The following is a 22585-nucleotide window of genomic DNA, read 5'->3' as shown; positions in this document are numbered from 1 at the left end:
TCTTACAAAGAAAAGGTACTCTCTAAATGCTTGTTCAATGTATTGACAAGTGAATGAGTAGACAAAAACATATTTTTCTCTTGAGATAGAAAAACGAAAGACATATCAAAATCAAAATAATGAACTGGTAAAGCACCAAACAAGAAATTAATCTGAGTATGTAAAATATCTGCTAGTATTTTTAGATGACCTCTGAGAATGACATGTCTACTAATTTTATTACAATATATAAAAGGCTATGAGACTTATGATAAGATCATCGTTTGGGTTCTAGCTGTGCCATCTGAAAAGTACAACTTTAAGCAAATTTCTTAATGACATAGTTTTGTTCTCTTAAAAATTGTGATAATAATTATGTGCATAATGTGAGGTAGTTGTGCAGATCAAAGGAAATGTATAGTATAAAGTGCATTATAGGTAGTCATGAGAAACGTAAATAGCATATGTGATATATATATTATATATATACTTATTTATTATCACAGTGGAATATTCAATGTCATATTTCTACCAGACTGTACTTTCATAGCAAACTTGTTAAATCATTAGCCTGAAAGTAATTACCAGGGCTCCCTGAATTTTAATTTGTAATATCAGTTGAAAAAGTGCAGAAAGCATGCATCTTAAGTGGAAAAAATTAACATAACCTGTGAGAACCTGTTGAGGAGCTGTTTCCAAAAGGCAGTCCTGTGAAACTCCACAAACCATGTATGTAGAGGATTATCTACTTGTCAGACTGGCCTTGGTTTGTAGACTGAATGTCCCAAGTACAAGCAGATTGCATTCGCCTTGGAGTAGTCATAAAGGGATTTCACCTGACCTTATTCTTAGCTGAAAGTACAAAGGTAGCAGGCCCTATGTTAGGAGAACCCATCAACCCCCATGACCTGTTTCTGCCAAGGTTGAAGATGGATGAGGCCGGAAAGCTGCCGTGCCTGACTGCATTGAGTAGCAGTTCGAGTATGGTCTCAGCCAGAACTCTGGGCATGCATCCGTGATCCGGTATTGAGTCACTTCCCCCAGCCCAGGTGGTAGACAGCTCTGGGTTTGTACAGCTGGGTCAGATCACACAGGCATGGGGAGTATCACAAGGATGGAGAGAATGTCATGGGATGTATCATGAACACAGATGCCAAAGCAGGTGTTGTTGGCTGGCGCACTAAACCACATAGCACAACCCTGTGACTCCAAGAAACAGTTAGCAGTAACAGTCTCCCCTAGAGCCTGTACAATCCTTTGTACTTCCCCAAGCTCTTTCAGCAACACACGGCTGGGCCAAGTACAAATGCATTGGATCCATGTTAGTAGTTCTGAACTTGAGTTCTTGCTGTATGCACTTACTCACCATGTGACATTGTGCAATGTTCTTTTGCTCCTTGTCCTGTTGAGTTTTTCATTGTAAAACTGGGCAACATCATGACTTATTTGTTAGAAATAATTTGAAGATTATGCGATCTAAATTATAGAATGTCTATCATGCAGTGCGGCATACCTTAGGTATTCAGAAACAGTTAATCCCATTCTGCTTACCCTTGCTATGGTCTAAACTAATGCTACCTAATAGAAATATAATATAAATCACACATATATTTTAAATGTTCTCATAGCCACATAAAAAAAGTAAAAAGAAACAGATAAAATTAATCTTAATAATACACAATAAATCTACAATATTATCTTTTCAGTAAGTAATTGATACGAGGTTATAAATGAAATATTTTTCATTTTGTGTTTATATTTAAATTGATTAAAATTAAATGAAATTAAAAAATTCAGTTCCTCGACCTGGCTCTCCACATTTTAAGTACTCAGCATTTACGTGTGGCTACGGTGTTGGACAGTGAAGGTCTAGAAGAATATTCATTGTGAGGGAACAATAGACAGAAGCATAGAGAATAAAGTTACATTGGCTAAGACTCGCCAGCCACTAAGATAGGAAAAATAAGATGAATTTATCAAAAAATGCTGTTGAATGTGTAGGTAGAGTATAGGTTTATTATTTTGTAAAAAATAAGGAAGTAAGAGTAATTTTGAGGGATGGATGGATTGGAGATTAAAAGTTCAATTGTGCACATTCTGAATTAGAGTTGACATCAAGACACCTCTGTAGAGATGCCTAGAAAATAGATGGACATGTCTACAGGGAACTTGGGCAAAGAAGGACTCTTTTCAGTAAAACTGTGGATGTCAAGGTTGTGGATGAATTCTGCAAGAGAAAAGGAGACTTAGAGGGAATGGGGATTGAGGAACTTTGGTTTGCCAGCATTTAGATCAAGAAAGGAAAAGAAGCCAACCTAAAAGCAAAACAGGAATACAGAAAAGCAGGAGAAGGATCAAGTCGATGCCATGTCACAGAGGCAAAGAGTTAAGTGACTTTCTGAGAAGCAGTGAGATGGTGTGTCAGTGGTCCCAGAGAGAGAAATGGAGGGAGAAACACAGCTCACCTCTGACACCCAGTGCAGCATCCCTCTTCCGTGTGTCGCAGATGCCTGAACTGCCTGCTCCACGTTACGCGTCAGCACCATCTCAGCCATCCTCTGCTCTGTTCCAACACCCACATTCATCTAAAGGAACAGCCTGCCACTTTTCCTATTGCTTGTCTTGCACATAGTTTGGGGGATTTGGTTTTTTCATTTGACTTGTTCATCCATTAAATTTGTACTTATACAGCTCCTACTTGCTGGTGTTCAGCTCTGGGCGTATAGAAATGAACAAGGTCCCTCCTTCTCTAAGAGACGATCTGGCTTTACATGAGACAGTCTCGGCTAAAACTGCCTATTCTTACCATCTCCAAACCAGAGTTTGTAAAGGGAGCAACTTTACTTTCCCTATGTCAGGTGGGGTTCTTTCTCTATTTGGGAGTATAAGAGGCATTGTTTCTCAGAAACCTCTTAGCTTCAGAGTGCCTGATGATATCCTCCAGCATTTTCAGGCTTACTGTCTATTTATGACAATTGATACTGTCTTTTAAACTAGTAATGATGTTTCCTTTCAATACATTATTTTAAAATAAATATATTTAAAGTTATAATGTAAAGTGGTTAAAAAATCAAGTAATATTCGTTTCAGGTAATATAATAATGTTTAAGTTTGGAAAGCTCTGAATTAGAGAATGATAAAAGCATATGTATCTTCAGTATCAATGAGGCTACATGGTGTAGACTCTAAATTCTTCAGATATAAACAGACAGAGGATATACCTTGATTTTAGCTATATTCTGCTATACTCTGAAACAGCAGCATCTACATCAAGAACAGTGAAGTGTCTAAGATTTTACCTTATTTGCAAGTGAATCGGTTATTTTCACGGTTGTGTAGAAGACAGTTTGTTACTCAACAGCAATAGTGGTAGTCAGAGCATGAGTATTTTTGTACCAGTTTCCCAAAACCTGTTTCCCACTGGGTGATGTGAAGAGGAATGATACCTGGGCATACAGTGGGTTGCATTTCAGGAAAGGAGGCTTGAGCTTAGAGAACCCCAATCTTTTATAATGGGCAGAAAGCATGCTTCCCTATGTTCTTGTGGGACACATTATCTTTATTATATTGGACTTAAGCATGCCTGCTCTTTGCTTCACAAGGAGACACTATATCTTTGTCTTCACTAAACAAACATTCATGAAGAGACAGTGCACAACAAAGAGCAGTGGGTGCCTCCCTTCACAAGACACATAGAAATGTGACAGCCCCATGGAGAATTGTCTCCCAACAATCAGTGTTTTAACACATGACAGAAAAAAAATCCCATAAAAAGCCATTTTGATCATTGTGATATATGACCTTTTTCAAATTGTTGACTCATTTAGTTCACAAGCTGAAATGGCTCACTCAACAACTCTTTCTTCTTGGGACACGTATTTATAGAAACTAGTCATTAATTAGACTTGAAATTAGTTCTTCCATTAAAATGAGTATAACTTGAACAACCAGAGGTACTTGGAAGCATAGGTACCTTTGGCCACCCACTAATGAATGCAACATATTCAAGGTAAATTTGCCTATTTTCTAATAATCACTTGAAAAAAACCACAATCACAAATCTGATGGGTTTTTAAGTGAACTACTACATATTTGACTGTGGCATGTTAGGGTTCTCTTATATGCGGTAATAACACTTATTATGTGCTGGCAGAGGTGGGAATTTTGCAATTATGCTAAAATCTTACAGTGTAAAGAAACTTTAGTCAAGCATAGTATCAAACGATTCTGCTAATTATCCCTGGTAGTTTTCTGCTTGGTTTTGTTTTCTTTAAGTGCATATGGCATATGCCACATGTATCTGAAAAAGCCATTTCTCTTTGATTAGTGGCAAAACCTCAGAAATTTTTTTATTGATAAATTTCAAAATGTTAAATATCTTTATTATAAGCTGAAATCCTGTTTCATAATACAAAAGTCATTAAAGTCTGCATTTTCAGGCAAAAGTTGAATCTATTTTTGAAAACATAAATCTCAGGTTAGACAAAATATAGAGTGGCTAATTTGGAGGAAAAGCAGTTAACATAAACCTTTCTATGCCAGTTTACCCAACATTCACCTTTGTCTTTAGAGGCTAGTTTTGGGACAACAATTTGTCTATCAAAACTAAGTATGAGTGACTTATTTAACCAAGACTGTGGCTGATTGTGAATGGATATAAATCTTTTTCAAGACAGTTCTCTTCTAGTGGTACTTGAGAATGGACAATAATTCAACACTGAAGAAATGGAATTATCCTTTGAGAGCATGGATCTTAGCATACTTCAGTTCATCAGAAACAATACACTTTTAGTACTTAAATTTTGTATTTTTAAATAAATTTTTTTTTACTGTGAATTTTACATAAGTAGTCAGAATCATACCATACGTTTTGTTAATTTTTGATGCAATCTTTTAAAATTCTTTCTTTGTTTAGTTTTCCCTTTTCTTCTACTTCTAGCCACTTTATACTCTCATCATGTAACTGTCCTGAATGCATCCTTGTATATCTTTCTCCATGCTCTGATAATAACACTTAACATACTTATGAAATGTCTTATATTTTATAAAATATGTCACAATACAATAAATTTATTATTATATTTTACATTTATTACTTAATATTCTTGGATATCCCTCCAATTTAACTTGCATATTTCTAGTTCTTTGCTTTTTAATGGATGTATAATAATATCACAGGGAATGGTTGCACTATAATTTATTTATGCATTCCCCTGGAACAAGTATTTTGTTCCCAGATTTTTTTGTCACTATCAACAATGCTATAATAAACTTCCTTGTACATATACACTTATATACTAGTGCTTTTATTCCTATGAATAGATTTCTAGGATTTGGGTTTCTAGGATGAAGGATATTTACATTCTAAAATTTTTAATAAATATTGCTATGTTGCTAGGTGGCTTTCCAGAAAAGTTGATGCATATTCTCACTTCCTCCAGCCATGAACTCCAGTAAGATTTTATCTTTACTCCTATCAACCATAGTTTTTTTTGGACTCTTTGTAAGGATGGATATTCTAGAATGGGGAACTAAATAGTCAGGAAAGAATTTATCACCTTTCACAACCCAGAGAAATGTCTCACCCTTTATGATTGTTGTGAATTGCCTACTCTCAATTATTTTTCACCCAAAGAATGGCAATATCATATGGTTCCACCTCACACTTCTATGGTGTTTTCTAGTGTATATGTTGCTATCACAGAATCTTAATAGTGATACTAATTAGATTTATTGGGCATATGTCAGACATACTGCAGACATACTGTGCCAGTCATACTGCACATTGTCTTTTCTCATTTGTTCTTACAACAATCCCTTGAACCTATTCAACAAGAAACCCTGGTGTACTCATCAGCTTGGTATCATGTCTTATCCAGGTCCCAGGCTTGGCATCCTTTTCTCCCTACCATAACTCCATTTTCAAGTTCAGACTTGCTCTAATCACTGCTATGTTCCCCCTTTCCCTTTCTTCTTCCACCACATTACCCTCCTTGCTGTTGAAACCATCTGTAAGGATGCTTTTATCAAAGATACACTTGGAACCTTCCTCCTCCCACATGCCAGAAGTCATGACAAGATGACAATCCATGTGTATCTAGGGGAAAAAAGTTTAGCCACTGATTCTGATACCATTAAACTTCAAGTTTGAAAGCCATTGTTCAGGACATTATCTATTGTTGAAACTTCCATAAAAAAACTATTAAACGGTGAATGATTATCACTAGGTACTTTCCATTGAGACTAATCTCAAAGGAAGTGTATGATATCAGCTAAGCAGCAATATATAATCAAAGTAGATTTTAGGAATTCATATTTAAACACAAATTAAAGAAAGCAAAAAATGTCAAACGAATGGCATGTGAATAAAGAATACTGTCATGGGTTAGTAGAAACAACTGAAAAGCAGTGATAACATTATAATCAGGAAGTTGACAGAGATAAATGCCATTTAACCAGGTGAGAGGAAGCAAGATGACAGGTGGCAAATATATTCAAGTTCCTAAATGTCATTTGGTAATGAGTGCTTTTTGAGATCTTTACCTAGGATCAGGGCTAAAATTCTCTTCAGTGTATTTCATAAAACTTTAAATAACATGGGTATACTTTCTCTCATGCTCCAACTTTTTTCTGTATATTCATCATTTCTTTTCAAGGGGTTTGCATTTCTTAATGGACTGGGAGAACTGTGTTCTTTGTTCTTTATTTGCTTTTCATAATGAAAGGTATACAACAGTGACTTAAAAATGCTGATTAATTGAGGCATTGACACAGTGGACCTTGGAAGAAGAAGAAAGTGGGAATTATACTGTGAAATGTGAATATTAATAACCTGGCATTGCTATGGATTACTACTGTGCTGAGAGCTTTATGTGGTAGCAATTAGAAATTCAGCCTCTTGGCCCAGCCTGCTCGGGTTTACATCCCCTTCACTGGCAGAATGCTATTGGGCAGTAACTCAACTTAATCCTGCCTAATTTCTCCCATGTGGAAAAGAGAGTATAATTACATCTACCTCATAGCTTTATAGTGAGGTTTAAAGAAGTTAATATTTATAAAGACTTAGAACAATGTTTGATATACAGTAAGCACTCAAGAATGGTTAATTGTTATAACTAACAACTTTGTGGATGTTGTCATTATTTACATAAGAAATAGAAACTCAGAATTTACCAAAACATCAATACCCTTAGCCTGGATATAATCTAGAGTAGTGATATAGAGAACAGACCTTTGATCAGACAGACTTAGGCTCAAATTCTGGTACCACTCCTTTAATCAGAGTCCCAGCAGGAAAGAGATGGTCTACACACTCTAAGAATTGAGGAGAATTTGAGAAAGAAACTTTTGAAATTTATAGTCAAGGTTAGGGCAAGCCAAGGAGAGATAGTAAACACCAGGGGTTAGAAAGCCTGGGACCACTTCAGGTCCAGGCTAAAGGGGCAAAAGGAAGGTATGATCATTGGATCTGAGAGAGAGCGAGAGTGAGAGTGAGAATGAGAGAGAGAAAAAGAGAGAGAGGAGAGAGAGAGGGAGAGAGAGATCTGGAAAGACTGCCTGCAAAAGCACTGCCAACTCTACTGTACTAGGACAACACTCCTCCCCAGTCTAAATTCATTTCCTATTGGGGAAATGAGTTGGAAGCCAGAGGGCAAAGGAACCTTCTGGTGAGGTCTGTATAGATCCTCCTCCAGGAGCTGAGATGCAGAGAATTGTCCTGCAAGGACAGACACTGTCTATCTTCTTGTTTAACCTCTCTGAGCCTCACCTGCATGTATTTTCTGTGCTCCATCAGCTGCCTCAACCTTGAACATTGTCTCTAAGGATGAATTCAATACTGGCTCTAGAATTAAACTATTGTGGAACTTATCTTTTTCATTCCATTGACTAATATTCTTTGAGTTTCCTAAAGAAAAATGCATAATGAGGGCTTGACACTTTTGAGGAAATCATCTTAAATTTAAGCAAAGCATTAGAGTTACAAGCAAGTAATGACTTATATGATTAGAACAGTCTTTCCCAAAATATAGTCCAAGGAATATTTTAAATGTTGTGTAAAATGCAAGCAAACAAGAAAGCAACAAGTAAGCAAGCAAACAAGCAAATGAATCAATCAAAACATTTACGGTCAAATTAATTTGGAAACTTCTGGGTTCAACAAAGTGGTTCCTTTGCTGAAAGAATTCTCAGATCTTTCTTACTATGTTAATATTGTAAATCTGCAAGATGGTTAAGTAGACCTAGTTCTCCAAGTGTAATTTATCTTGAAATTAACTTTTTTCCACCAAAAGATAGAACTTTATAAAAAAAATACACTTTGTACATTTAAAAGTAAAATAGAGCATTACCTTGCATTTTGTAATTTTGGATGTCTATAAAATAAAACATGCTATATAAGATAGAGTCCTATTCTTATTTATAGGTCACTATATCAACTTATTTGGCAAGCAGTTATTTTTACCAAGTGTCTATTACCCATATTTCAATACAGCCACGTTTTGTTAGAGCCGCTTTGCTAACCTGATTATGTGCCAAAGAGCCACATAGAGTTAAGTAATAGCCCTTCAGTCCTAATTTCCAGCACCAGGAGAGAAATATCAAGATACATGTGAGTAGAAGGAGGAAAGCAATTACAAAACAAACCTGCAGAGTCAAGAGTAACTAAGGAAAAGTAGAGATAAAAGGTGTGTATTTTTCATAGAAAAAAGGGAAGTGAAGTCTTATCTCCAACACCGGCATGACTACGTGAGACGGAGTGGGAGAGAAGAGGTCATTTTCAGGTACTCAACATCATTCATTTATTCAGCCAGCCAGTCAACTTATTAAAATAATAAAAATGGGAGGAGTACTTCCAACATGCCAGGATTATTCAAGACACTGAGTTATAGCAAGGAGTAATTGGATATATCATCCCTGCTCTCAGGGAGCTTACATTACATGGGGTGAGTTGGGACAGTACAATAAACAGTGCAATGTCTCATCTGTTGGAAAACGTGCTGAGGAAAGTTGAGAGACTGAACATGACAGGGCAGGAAGGGGCTCCTTTGGCGAGGGTCCTCAGAAGAGACCTCTCTGGGGACATTGTAGACAAGCAGAGGTCGCAATTAAATGAGAGAATGTGTGAATGTGAGGGAAGGAAGTGTGTTAAAAACTGAGGGAAAATGAAAGTACCCAAGACCTGAGTAGGAGACTGCCTAGAGTTATCAAGAAACACAAAGAGGTCAGAAGGTACTTTTTTTGTTTGTTTGCTGTCAATGAAATCCTGCCAGTGTTATACCAATTTAAATAAGAACACTTTTTGTTTTTGTGGTTTTTTTGCGGTACGCGGGCCTCTCACTGTTGTGTCCTCTCCCGTTGCGGAGCACAGGCTCCAGACGCGCAGGCTCAGCGGCCATGGCTCACGGGCCCAGCCACTCCGCGGCACGTGGGATCTTCCTGGACCGGGGCACGAACCCGTGTCCCCTGCATCGGCAGGCGGACTCTCAACCACTGCATCACCAGGGAAGCCCAGGAACACTTTTGATAGAGACCAATTTTCTGTGATATTCCCCTTCATAGAAGTGTTCTTTCTTTATCCTTATATACTCTGTCCACTTTGCCTCAAACATCTCCAACACCTAGTCATGGCTTACTGCTTAGATAGGATTCACACCATAAACCACTAGCGATACATACATTTTATTGACTATTTGCTCATTTTATCTATACATCTAGTACTCGAACATAATCTTTGATCTTTTCCAGAGATTCTCTAGTTTCATTAGTGGTTAGAATTATGCTCTTACTTTTATCCTTGAAAATGATGCAATGTAGTCGATTTTAAGGTTGACTCCCATTCATCACCCTTACTTAGACACATGACCAACCGGGCTGTGTGACTTTGCAGTAGTTCTTCACTTTGGGTAAAGCAACGTGCCTGTCCCTTTGGCTCTGTGTTCAGCTGTGTGACCCCCTTTGGCCAAAGTGATATTAGTCAATGTGACACAAAGAGAGACTTGAATAACTCTTGTGTGACTGGGCTTGCCTGCTCTCTCTTGTGCTTCATCTTGAACATATGCTTGGGATAGACTTCTGGAAGGTAAGGAAACATGCACCGGGACTGAGTCATCCATGTCACCCCAGCCAAGGCCAGCCTTGAGGAGTTAACCGCCAGCTCACCCATTTCATTCAAGTGAGCCCAGCCAAGATCAGCAGAGCTGCCTATATGGCCACTCAGACATGTGGACGGCAAAGGTATGTTGTTCTAGATCACAGAGATTTTGTGATTAGCTATTAGGCAGTGGTACCTTGGTAACAAGTGCCTGACACTATAAACTATGCAAAGCAGATGTTTGTTTACACCATTCAATACTAAAACATGTTGTAGTAATGTGTCTCTTACAACCTTTGAATTTTGTAAAACTTAAAAAAGATGTTTTATCATTGTTATAGCTGCCAGGCTTACCTCTTTGCTTCATGATTATCTCTGGCCTAACTGAATACAGTGTAATAATTTATTTATCTAGTGCACACACTTCTGACAGTCTCTGTTTCCTAGGGTACAGCCTCAAGCTCAGAGAAGAAGATTAAAGGACCCTTAATGTTTTGAATCTGTATAAACAGCTATCATATCTTCAGAAGCTACTTAATTATTAAGTAAGTTTGGAGCATTTTAGTATCTGGCACAAAATATAGAAGGTATTACCCACCTATTGTTCATAACCAAATAGGGAGATACGTCTTAGGTACAAAATATGAGGAAGAAAAAATACAATCATATTCAAATTATAAATATCAAAGAAACTGAAGAGTTGGGGATGTCTCTGTAGTTAAGAAATGTTTTTAATTGGAGTTGTAATTGGATTTGTTTTGTTCAAGAGCCATTGTTGAAAGCTTGGTAAGATTACTCTTAAATATGGAACCTCAATTTTATATAGAAAACCTTACATGATGCTTATTCCTGATCTGTGAAAAAGAACAACTGCTCTATAGAAGGAAGTGAGGGTGAAAATTTTAAGAAAACAGAAGCAAAAATTATCCTTTTATTTGAATAAATGGTCATTCTTTGCATTAGTTGACAATTTCTTTCCTTGTGGAAATAGTCACCCTCTATTTTCTATGAAAAAATAAAGTTTAGTGAAGATGTTTGCCGTGCCCAGAAGAAAGACTGCATTTTTTAAATACAGTCTTCTGGGGCTTTGCCTTGAAAGTGTCTGATCCTCTGCTAACTCTAGGCCTTTGAAGTTGAGCATTTTGTGTTTTAAATGGACTCAGTTTCATCCTTCAAGGAGATCTCAGTTCAGAGAGGCTGTTGTCTGCTCTGATCTACCCTTCTTTGCAGTCAAATGAAACCATACCTGAAAAAGATGGTTCCTTTTTCCTGCCACAAGTGCACAGGCATGCCTGTGAGAATCAAATTACTGATTTAAGGTAGGGAAAATGACTCAAAGTCAGAACCCAGGATGAATGCTGCTGTTCTGTCCTGTGATCCTCAATGAAAGCAGCTACAAGTCCAGCCCTCTAGAGTCGGGAGGGGCTGCTCTAAAACTCTGCCTACTTGATTGTAGGGAACAATTTCTCTCCCAACATCCAACTCAGATGCTCAGCCTGCATTTTGTCTGTGCTGATAGGCTCCTTGGCTAGGTTTCCTGAGAGAAGTCCAGGTATTTCTGAGACAAGTTATGACTCTCCCTAAAAATGCTATGTGCTGCAGTCAATTTTTTATTTAATCAGTATGGCTAATGGCTAAGAATGAAATTTCTGGAATCACACTTCCAGGGTTTGAATTCTGGCTTTGTAACATATGGGGCAATCTTGAGGGAGAATCACACCTCTCTATGATTCAGTTTCCTCACCTGTTAAATGAGTATATTAAAGGCACAAACCTCAAAGGGTTGTTGTGAGGATTAAATTTGTTAACATTTTTGGAGCAACTAGAACAGTGCCTGGTACTTGGTCAGTGCTATACAAATGGCAAATTTTACTATAATTTTGACAAATCATTAGCACTAGCTTTGCACTCACTTGCTGCCACTAAATGAGAAAGCCATACCAATTTTTGGAATCTGTTGCCTCATCTCTGAAATGGGGTTGTTACATCATACAAAGCTAAGACCCCAGGTCTGTCATTCCAAGATGTACAAATATGAATGTACATGTACATGTACATGAATACATGTTTTTGTACTTTATATTAACAGTGCCAAAGTGTTTATATAACATTGTAACTGTATGTGATCATCATTTCCTTACTTAATATGATATATTAAATATTTGTCATTCATAATATTTATTGAGCACATACTATATGTCAGATATTGTACTACAGGCGGGGGATTCAGCAATCATCAAACAAATATCCTTGAACTTGTGAAGTTTTCATTCTAGTGTTTTCCCCTTAGTCTGCAGCTGTATCAACTACTTGACAGAATACTCAATAAGTAACTATTTAAGTAGGAACTAGGATCCCAATTCTGACAGTATGTTTAACTTATTTGGGGGTAATTTAATATAAGGCTTAATGAAGTTTTATAGAGATCCCAAAATGCAAAGTTAGAGTCTTAAAGTGTTCCATTAAATTGCTAAATATTCACCAGAAATACATCTACGCGTGGAACAACTCCTACGGAGCACCTACTGAACGCTGGCAGAAGACCTCAGACCTCCCAAAAGGCAAGGAACCCTCCACGTACCTGGTTAGGGCAAAAGAAAAAACTAAACAGAGACAAAAGGATAGGGACGGGTCCTGCACCAGCGGGAGAGAGCTGTGAAGGAGGAAAAGTGTCCACACACTAGGAAGCCCCTTCGCGGGTGGAGACTTCGGGAGGCGGAGTGGGGGAGCTTGGGAGCCGCGGAGGAGAGCACAGCAACAGGGGTGCGGAGGGCAAAGCGGACAGATTCCAGCGCAGAGGATCGGCCCGACCGGCACTCACCAGCCGAGAGGCTTGTCTTCTTGCCCGCCGGAGCGGGCGGGACTGGGAGCTGAGGCTCCGTCGGAGCGCCGGGAGAGGACTGAGGTTGGCGGCGTGAACACAGCCTGAAGGGCGTTAGTGCACCGCGGCTAGCCGGGACAGAGTCCGGGGAAAAGTCTGGACCTGCAGAAGAGGCAAGAGACTTTAACGTCCCTCTTTGTTTCCTGGTGCACGAGGAGAGGGGATTAAGAACACTGCTTGAGAGAGCTCCAGGGACGGGTGCGAGCCGTGGCTAAAAGTGCGGAGCCCAGAGACAGACATGAGACGTTAAGGCCGCTGCTGCCGCCACCAGGAGGCCTGTGTGCGAACACAGGTCACTAGCCACACGCCCTTCCGGGGAGCCTGTGCAGCCCGCCACTGCCAGGGTCCCGGGATCCAGGGACAACTCCCCCGGGAGAACGCACGGCGCGCCTCAGGCTGCAACGTCACGCCAGCCTCTGCCGCTGCAGGCCCGCCCCACACTCCGTGACCCTCCCTACCCCCCGGCCTGAGTGAGCCAGAGCCTCCGAATCAGCGGCTCCTTTAACCCCGTCCTGTCTGAGCAAAGAACAGACGCCCTCCGGCGACCTACACGCACAGGCGGGGCCAAATCCAAAGCTGAGCCCCTGGGAACTGTGAGAACAAAGAAGAGAAAGGGAAATCTCTCCCAGCAGCCTCAGAAGCAGCGGATTAAAGCTCCACAATCAACTTGATATACCCTGCATCTGTGGAATACCTGAATAGACAACGAATCATCCCAAATTAAGGAGCCCTGTGGATGAAAGGCTCTTAGTGCTGCAACCAGGAGTCAGTGCTGTGCCTCTGAGGTGGGAGAGCCAACTTCAGGACACTGGTCCATAAGAGGCCTCCCAGCTGCACATAATATCAAACAGCAAAAATCTCCGAGAGATCTCCATCTCAACACCAGCACCCAGCTTCACTCAACGACCAGCAAGCTACACTGCTGGACATCCTATGCCAAACAACTAGCAAAACAGGAACACAACCCCACCCATTAGCAGAGAGGCTGCCCAAAATCATAATAAGTCTACAGACACCCCAAAACACACCACCAGACGTGGACCTGCCCACCAGAAAGACAATATCCAGCCTCATCCACCAGAACACAGGCACTAGTACCCTCCACCAGGAAGCCTACACAACCCACTGAACCAACCCTAGCCACTGGGGACAGACACAAAAAACAACAGGAACTACGAACCTTCAGCCTGCAAAAAAGGAGACCCCAAACACAGTAAGATAAGCAAAATGAAAAGACAGAAAAACACACAGCAGATGAAGGAGCAAGATAAAAACCCACCAGACCTAAAAAATGAAGAGGAAATAGGCAGTCTACCTGAAAAAGAATTCAGAATAATGATAGTAAGGTTGATCCGAAATCTTGGAGATAGAATAGACAATAGAATGGACAAAATGCAAGAATCAGTTAACAAGGACCTAGAAGAACTAAAGATGAAACAAGCAACGATGAACAACACAATAAATGAAATTAAAAGTACTCTAGATGGGATCAATAGCAGAATAACTGAGGCAGAAGAACGGATAAGTGACCTGGAAGATAAAATAGTGGAAATAACTACTGCAGAGCAGAATAAAGAAAAAAGAATGAAAAGAACTGAGGACAGTCTCAGAGACCTCTGGGACAACATTAAACGCACCAACATTCGAATTATAGGGGTTCCAGAAGAAGAAGAGAAAAAGAAAGTGACTGAGAAAATATTTGAAGAGATTATAGTTGAAAACTTCCCTAATATGGGAAAGGAAATAGTTAATCAAGTCCAGGAAGCACAGAGAGTCCCATACAGGATAAATACAAGGAGAAATATGCCAAGACACATATTAATCAAACTGTCAAAAATTAAATACAAAGAAAACATATTAAAAGCAGCAAGGGAAAAACAACAAATAACACACAAGGGAATCCCCATAAGGTTAACAGCTGATCTTTCAGCAGAAACTCTGCAAGCCAGAAGGGAGTGGCAGGACATATTGAAAGTGTTGAAGGAGAAAAACCTGCAACCAAGATTACTCTACCCAGCAAGGATCTCATTCAGATTTGATGGAGAAATTAAAACCTTTACAGACAAGCAAAAGCTGAGAGAGTTCAGCACCACCAAACCAGCTCTACAACAACTGCTAAAGGAACTTCTCTAGGCAAGAAACACAAAAGAAGGAAAAGACCTACAATAACGAACCCAAAACAATTAAGAAAATGGGAATAGGAACACACATATTGATAATTACCTTAAATGTAAATGGACTAAATGCTCCCACCAAAAGACACAGATTGGCTGAATGGATACAAAAACAAGACCCATATATTTGCTGTCTACAAGAGACCCACTTCAGACCTAGAGACACATACAGACTGAAAGTAAGGGGATGGAAAAAGGTATTTCATGCAAATGGAAACCAAAAGAAAGCTGGAGTAGCAATTCTCATATCAGACAAAATAGACTTTAAAACAAAGACTATTAGAAGAGACAAAGAAGGACACTACATAATGATCAAGGGACCGATCCAAGAGGAAGATATAACAATTGTAAATATTTATGCACCTAACATAGGGGCACCTCAATACATAAGGCAAATACTGACAACCATAAAAGGGGAAATCGACAGTAACACATTCATAGTAGGGGACTTTAACACCCCACTTTCACCAATGGACAGATCATCCAAAATGAAAATAAATAAGGAAACACAAGCTTTAAATGATACATTAAACAAGATGGAGTTAATTGATATTTATAGGACATTCCATCCAAAAACAACAGAATACACATTTTTCTCAAGTGCTCATGGAACATTCTCCAGGATAGATCATATCTTGGGTCACAAATCAAGCCTTGGTAAATTTAAGAAAATTGAAATTGTATCAAGTATCTTTTCCGACCACAACGCTATGAGACTCGATATCAATTACAGGAGAAGATCTGTAAAAAATACAAACACATGGAGGCTAAACAATACACTACTTAATAATGAAGTGATCACTGAAGAAACCAAAGAGGAAATCAAAAAATACCTAGAAACAAATGACAATGGAGACACGACGACTCAAAATCTATGGGATGCAGCAAAAGCAGTTCTAAGAGGGAAGTTTATAGCAATACAATCTTACCTTAAGAAACAGGAAACATCTCGAATAAACAACCTAACCTTGCACCTAAAGCAATTAGAGAAAGAAGAACAAAAAAAAACCCCAAAGTTAGCAGGAGGAAAGAAATCATAAAAATCAGATCAGAAATAAATGAAAAAGAAATGAAGGAAATGATAGCAGAGATCAATAAAACTAAAAGCTGGTTCTTTGAAAGGATAAACAAAATTGATAAACCATTAGCCAGACTCATCAAGAAAAAAAGGGAGAAGACTCAAATCAATAGAATTAGAAATGAAAAAGAGAAGTAACAACGGACACTGCAGAAATACAAAAGATCATGAAAGATTACTACAAGCAACTCTATACCAATAAAATGGACAACCTGGAAGAAATGGACAAATTCTTAGAAAGGCACAACCTGCCAAGACTGAATCAGGAAGAAATAGAAAATATGAACAGACAAATCACAAGCAGTGAAATTGAAACTGTGATTAAAAATCTTCCAACAAACAAAAGCCCAGGACCAGATGGCTTCACAGGCGAATTCTATCAAACATTTAGAGAAGAGCTATCACCTATCCTTCTCAGACTCTTCCAAAATATAGCAGAGGGAGGAACACTCCCAAACTCATTCTACGAGGCCACCATCACCCTGATACCAAAACCAGACAAGGATGTCACAAAGAAAGAATATGACAGGCCAATATCACTGATGAACATAGATGCCAAGATCCTCAACAAAATACTAGCAAACAGAATCCAACAGCACATTAGACGGATCATACACCATGATCAAGTGGGGTTTATTCCAGGAATGCAAGGATTCTTCAATATACGCAAATCAATCAACGTGATACACCATATTAACAAATTGAAGGAGAAAAACCATATGATCATCTCAATAGATGCAGAGAAAGCTTTTGACAAAATTCAACACCAATTTATGATAAAAACCCTGCAGAAAGTAGGCATAGAGGGAACTTTCCTCAACATAATAAAGGCCATATATGACAAACCCACAGCCAACATCGTCCTCAATGGTGAAAAACTGAAAGCATTTCCACTAAGATCAGGAACAAGACAAGGTTGCCCACTCTCACCACTCTTATTCAACATAGTTTTGGAAGTTTTAGCCACAGCAATCAGAGAAGAAAAGGAAATAAAAGGAATCCAAATCGGAAAAGAAGAAGTAAAGCTGTCACTGTTTGCAGATGACATGATACTATACATACAGAACCCTAAAGATGCTACCAGAAAACTACTAGAGCTAATCAATGAATTTGGTAAAGTAGCAGGATACAAAATTAATGCACAGAAATCTCTGGCATTCCTATACACTAAGGATGAAAAATCTGAAAGTGAAATCAAGAAAACACTCCCATTTACCATTGCAACAAAAAGAATAAAATACCTAGGAATAAACCTACCTAAGGAGACAAAAGACCTGTATGCAGAAAATTATAAGACACTGATGAAAGAAATTAAAGATGATACAAATAGATGGAGAGATATACCATGTTCTTGGATTGGAAGAATCAACATTGTGAAAATGACTCTACTCCCCAAAGCAATCTACAGATTCAATGCAATCCCTATGAAACTACCACTGGCATTTTTCACAGAACTAGAACAAAAAATTTCACAATTTGTATGGAAACACAAAAGACCCCGAATAGCCAAAGCAATCTTGAGAACGAAAAATGGAGCTGGAGGAATCAGGCTTTCTGACTTCAGACTATACTACAAAGCTACAGTAATCAAGACAGTATGGTACTGGCACAAAAACAGAAATAGAGATCAATGGAACAGGATAGAAAGCCCAGAGAGAAACCCACGCACATATGGTCACCTTATCTTTGACAAAGGAGGCAGAAATGTACAGTGGAGAAAAGACAGCCTATTCAATAAGTGGTGCTGGGAAAACTGGACAGCTACATGTAAAAGTATGAGATTAGATCACTCCCTAACACCATACACAAAAATAAGCTCAAAATGGATTAAAGACCTAAATGTAAGGCCAGAAACTATCAAACTCTTAGAGGAAAACATAGGCAGAACACTCTATGACATAAATCACAGCAAGGTCCTTTTTGACCCACCTCCTAGAGAAATGGAAATAAAAACAAAAGTAAACAAATGGGACCTAATGAAACTTAAAAGCTTTTGCCCAGCAAAGGAAACCATAAAGAAGACCAAAAGACAACCCTCAGAATGGGAGAAAATATTTGCAAATGAAGCAACTGACAAAGGATTAATCTCCAAAATTTATAAGCAGCTCATGCAGCTTAATAACAAAAAAACAAACAACCCAATCCAAAAATGGGCAGAAGACCTAAATAGACATTTCTCCAAAGAAGATATACAAAGTGCCAACAAACACATGAAAGAATGCTCAACATCACTAATCATTAGAGAAATGCAAATCAAAACTACAATGAGATATCATCTCACACCAGTCAGAATGGCCATCATCAAAAAAACTAGAAACAATAAATGCTGGAGAGGGTGTGGAGAAAAGGGAACCCTCTTACACTGTTGGTGGGAATGTAAATTGATACAGCCACTGTGGAGAACAGTATGGAGGTTCCTTAAAAAGCTACAAATAGAACTACCATATGACCCAGCAATCCCACTACTGGGCATATACCCTGAGAAAACCATAATTCAAAAAGAGTCATGTACCAAAATGTTCATTGCAGCTCTATTTACAATAGCCCAGAGGTGGAAACAACCTAAGTGTCCATCATCGGATGAATGGATAAAGAAGATGTGGCACATATATACAATGGAATATTACTCAGCCATAAAAAGAGACGAAATTGAGTTATTTGTAATGAGGTGGATAGACCTAGAGTCTGTCATACAGAGTGAAGTAAGTCAGAAAGAGAGAGACAAATACCGTATGCTAACACATATATATGGAATTTAAGAAAAAAAAATGTCATGAAAAACCTAGGGGTGAAACAGGAATAAAGACACAGACTTACTAGAGAATGGACTTGAGGCTATGGGGAGGGGGAAGGGTAAACGGTGACAAAGCGATAAAGAGGCATGGACATATATACACTACCAAACGTAAGGTAGATAGCTAGTGGGAAGCAGCCGCATAGCACAGGGAGATCAGCTCGGTGCTTTGTGACCGCCTGGAGGGGTGGGATAGGGAGGGTGGGAGGGAGGGAGACGCAAGCGGGAAGAGATATGGGAATATATGTATATATATAACTGATTCATTTTGTTGTGAAGCTGAAACTAACATACCATTGTAAAGCAATTATACTCCAATAAAGATGTTAAAAAAAAAAAAAAACCACTGTGAGATATCACCTCACATCAATTAGAATGGCTGCCGTCAAAAAGACAAGAAATAACAAGTACTGGCAAGGATATGGGAAAAAGAGAACCCTTGGGCATTGTTGGTGAGGATGTAAATATTGGTACAGCCACTATGGAAAAGAGTATGAAGGTTCCTCAAAAATTAAAAATAGAACTACCATATGATCTAGCAATCCCACTTCTGGGTATATATCCAAGGAAAATAAAAACAGGATCTCAAGGAGATATCTGCATCACCATGTTCACTGCAGCATTATTCACAACACCCAAGATATGGAAACAACCTAAGTGTCTGTCAGTGGATGAATGGATAAAGAAGGTGATTTTATATATATATATATATATATATATATATATACACACACACACACACACACACACACACACACAATGAATACTATTCAGCCATGTGAAGAAGGACATCCTGCCATTTGTGATAATATGAATGGAACTTGAGGGCACTAAATTAAATGAAAAAAGACAGAGAAAGAGAAATACTGCATGATCTCATTTATATGTGGAATCTAAAAATGTTTAAGTCATAGGAACAGAGATTAAAATGGTGGTTACCAGTGGTGTGGGGGCAAAGGGGTGATATTGGTTAAAGAGCACAAACTTCCACTTGTAAGATGAATAAGTTCTGAGAAACGAATGTACAGAATGGTGATTATGGTTAATACTGTATTTTATACTTGAAAGTTGCTAAGAGAATGAGTAGATCTTAAAAATTCTCATCATTAAAAAGAAATAGTATATTAAAAAAAAATTGCTAAATATTGTCTTTTTTTCCTGAAAGTGACCACCACATCCATGACCTTTAAACCAGAACAGCCAAGTTTATGCTTGCCAAGAACTCTTTAAGAATACTAAACACATGTATTAAATAAAAAAAATATAGAAAGAGAACTCCAGGTGTAAACATCCAAAATGCAGTCCAGTTTGTAAAAAAAAAAACCCTGTTTCAACTTCAGGACACATTTATTGTTAGAGAGAAAAAATAATATGTGAATTTTTAAAGGATAGATTTATAAATCTGATTTACAAATTGCTCTCAGTATTTCTGTGTATGAAATAGAGGAAGGGCATAAGCTAAATTAGGGTTTATTTTAATTCTTAGTTGGCTGTATTTTAGGGTAAGAGGTCTATGAGGGACGCTTGAAAATGTTGAATTTGAAATGACTTTGTATCTAAGAAGTGTGTGATTAAACTATATGGTATTACTGATGTTTGATTTTTTTTTTTTGACTTACAGAAAGAGCAACTTTATGTAGTGCAACCTAATGCATATGCTAATGTTTTAAAAAGACAGTCTAATTGAACTTTCATAATTGTTGGAAATGTTCTCTATCTGCACTGCTCAATGTGGTAGTCACTAGTCAGCAGTGAAATGTGGTTAGGGTTATGGAAGGGTTGATTTTTTAATTCTGTTTTATTTCAATTAATTGAAATTTAAATAGTGAACGTGTATCTAGTGGCTTATATGAGACAGCAAAGTTTAGCGATCTAACTCAGAGAATTACCCACATCAATATGGACTAGAAATTTTTGTAGGGACAATGAATGAAGTTATCTTATATAATCCTTTTAGTGACCTTGTCAAAAACTATTAACATTCTTATTTTATAGATGAGGAAACTGAGGCAGAGAAGCAGTATGTCATCTGCTCTGGCTCATCCACATTTGAGGAGGGGTATAGCAACGCAGAAATTTAGGTCAGTGAAGGTCAGATCATTGGAAACAAAGTAAGGAACAACCATGAGTAGAAGGGGGTGACATGTCTTGATCTGAAGTTTTGAGACATCGCTGCAGTGATGATTTGTTAAATGAGTTGGAAGGAGTAATAGGCAGAATAATGACGCTCCACTCCCAAAGATGTCTACATCTTAATGTCCAGAACCTGTGAAAATGTTACCTTACATGGTAAAGAATACTTTGCAGGGGTGGTTAAGGATTTTGAGATGAGATTATCCAGGTAGGTCCAATATATAATCACAAGATTACCTCTAAGCAGAAGAAGGCAGAAGGTAGAGGACCAAAGAGATGCAAGATGAGGAAGACTCATCCCTATGCTGCTGGTTTGAAGGCAAAGAATGTATGGGTGGCCACTAGAAGCTAAAGAAAGCAAGGAAATGGATTATCTCCCAGATCCTCAAAAACAACATAGCTATATCAATATCCTGAGTTTCACCCAGTGAGACTCATTTCTGACCTCTTATCTCCAGACCAAGAAGGTAATAAATTTGTGTTGTTTTAAGCCAGTAATCTGAGGTGATTTGGTATAGCAGCAATAGAAAACAAATATAGAAAGCAACTAGACTAGAAGTGGGAAAATGAGTCATAGGTTGTTTTAATGAAAAATAATAAGGTGCAAGTGGTCTGCACGTCATCAGGGGCATTGGAGAGAAAGGACTTGATATAAGATATGAGAAAATTAGAATCAGCAGAAATAAACTCAGAAGGCAGGGTTTAGGCAGAAAGATTGACCACAAGTCCTTAAAGCAGGGGGCTTTTCTCAAAGGCATACTCCTTAGAAATCTGTGTGATAACCTAATATGGCACAATATGTCAAGAGAGGAGCTGGGAATTAGAGACTCTGACACCAATTCATAAAGGTCCTTAAAATCTCAGAGAGCTGCCCATGCTTGGCCCAACTTCCCCACCCTTGGCTCTATTCTGCATGCCCCACATAAGGCAGCAGCTGCTGGCTGCATCAACATTGCTGTGTTATGAAAATTATGGGGGATGTGATTTTTTTACATTACTTGGCAACACATTTCCGTCCAGGTGTTTGAGAAACTCAGACTATAATTATGCCAATGCAAGAGTAGATGAGTTCAGTCAAGGAAACCAGGTTGCTTTTTGTCAAGAGAGTCTATCTAGAGAGAGCCTGGTGTGGTGGAAAGATCGTGAGCTTTGTAGAAAACGCTGAATTTGCATACTGATTCCACCACTTACTTGTTCTGAGACATTGTACAAGGAAATTTTAAGTGTCCTGAACCTCGTTTTTAGCATTTGTTCAACACAGGTAGAATCACATCTAGCTTGTAGGATTGCTGCACGGAATAAACGAGCTTATAAATATAATGTGTGGGTCTGCAGTAGATGTTTGGTAAATGCTATACATTATATACTCAAGAAAGACCCTAAAAAAGGTAGAAATTAAGTTAGTGATCATATTTTTCAAAAGTATTTCTTTTCTATCTTAAAAAATGAAGATAAT

Source organism: Globicephala melas, chromosome 2 (genome assembly GCF_963455315.2).
Source record: "Globicephala melas chromosome 2, mGloMel1.2, whole genome shotgun sequence".
NCBI classification, from domain to species: domain Eukaryota; kingdom Metazoa; phylum Chordata; class Mammalia; order Artiodactyla; family Delphinidae; genus Globicephala; species Globicephala melas.
The sequence above is the reverse complement of the archived record's forward strand: the minus strand, read 5'-3'. Positions refer to the sequence as shown.